The sequence below is a fragment of the Oryctolagus cuniculus genome, chromosome 9, assembly GCF_051225735.1.
Source record: "Oryctolagus cuniculus isolate XC-2025 breed Fujian yellow rabbit chromosome 9, ASM5122573v1, whole genome shotgun sequence".
Taxonomy (NCBI): domain Eukaryota; kingdom Metazoa; phylum Chordata; class Mammalia; order Lagomorpha; family Leporidae; genus Oryctolagus; species Oryctolagus cuniculus.
In genome coordinates this window covers 106,944,731-106,946,739 of record NC_142875.1, presented here as the reverse complement: position 1 = coordinate 106,946,739, position 2,009 = coordinate 106,944,731, and positions in this window count along the sequence as shown.

Sequence of the window (2,009 nt, the reverse complement as noted above, 5' to 3'; positions counted from 1 at the left end):
GATATATCATAGAATTAATTGGAGATAAACACCCAATCGGAGAAACAACAGAAAGTAAGCAATTCTCAGTCACAATCTTGATGTAGATACTCTGATATTCTGTTTGTAACAGAGCCAACGTTTGACAGAGGTTGCCTTAGCCAGGGGACTGAACATGTGCAGAAAGTACTGTGAAAGAAAGAGTAGGCATCACTCTTCGCCCTGGTACACATGTATAGGTTAGTTCTCAAGGAGCTAGGGAACACCCAGTTTCTCTAAGTAACAAGAAGTACATTAAGGGATCTGGAACCCATGAACCATACCAAGGACTGTGCATAATTATGGCCAATGTCTGTAGCCCAATGCTCTGGGAACAACTTTGTAAGTCAGTTTTGTTGACTTTCTATAGACTGGCTACATCTATTTGAACCAGTTCTCATCTAAGCTATTTATATATTTCCTTATCTACTTTATTCTATTTGAAAGAAAGACAAGACAAATCTCCCACCCTCTGGTTCATTCCCCCTCATGCTTGCAAGAGCCAGGACTGGGCCAGGCTGAATCCAGGAGCCAAGAACAGTCCAAGTCGATTATGTGAATGGCAAGGACCCAATTACTTAAGCCATCGCCTGCTTCTTTGTGCATTAGCAGGAAGCTGGAATTGGAAGCAGAGCCAGGACTTGAACCCAGGCACTCTGATATGGGATGCTGATGTCCTAAGAGGCATTTAACCACTTTGCCAAATGCCCACCCCTCAGCTAAACAACTAAAAAGAGAGAAGGAAATGAGTCTACAAGGTCATCCGGGCTTGTGCCTTATAGGCTTGATTCACTATAGTTTTCTTGAAGCCATTTCTGGATCAAGTATGCGATGGAGGAGCAAAGGGTGGGAAGTGACTTTCTGAATAAGACTTCTAATATTCATTAGTAAATTAGTAACTCTTACTTTGAAATTTTTACCTACATTACCACATATAAATATTGTAAAATAGATAGGCATCATTATTGTTGTTCTACTATGAAATAAAATGTATATTTTTAAAGAATTCAATAAAAAGTTAACTGCTTTATTATATTTTGGACAGATAGTAAAAGAAGCCCTCCTTTACAAGAGTTACTAAAAAATAAACAGATAAAGTCATTAGTGTAAATTACTAGAAATTTTACACAATGAAAGCAAAAGATATTTTTAACCACTGAATGAAAGGAAAACACGCTTTGGATTAGAAGCATCACTATCCTAGGAAAAACAGTTCAAAATTATCCCCCAAAATTAATGTCAATTGAATTTTAAAACTAATAGATTTTTCCTGATATTTCAAAAAGCTATTGTATGTTATAATTCAAAATAGCTGTAAGAGAGGATTTTGAATGTTCCCATCACCAAAAATATGGTAATTGAGATGACAGACAACCTAAATATGCTGAGTTGATCATTACACAGTGTATACTGGTAACAAAGTACCATACATACTGTACCCCATGAAGCTGGACAATGACTCTCCGTGGATTTAAAAAAAAATCCGGGGCCAGCACTATGACACTGGTTCAAGCCACCACCTGTGATGCCAGCATCCCATATGAGTGCTGGCTTGAGCCCCAGATGCTCCAAGTCCGAACCAGCTCTCTGCTAATGAGCCTGGGAAAGCAGTGGAGGATGGCCCAAGTCATCCTGGTTCCTGGCTTTGGTCTGGCCTAGCCCTGGAGAGTTACCTAGCAGATGGAATATTTATCTATCTCTTCATCTCTCTCTGTCTCTCTGTCTCTGTCTCTCTCTCTCTCTCTTCCTCCTTCCCTCCCTCCCTATAACTCTGCCTTTCAAATGAATAAATTTTAAAAAAGACCAAAAAAAACCTTCTGAAATTCATCTAAAAATATAATCATGGGGCCGGCGCCGTGGCTCACTAGGCTAATCCTCCGCCTAGCGGCGCCGGCACACCGGGTTCTAGTCCCGGTCGGGGCGCCGGATTCTGTCCCGGTTGCCCCTCTTCCAGGCCAGCCCTCTGCTGTGGCCAGGGAGTGCAGTGGAGG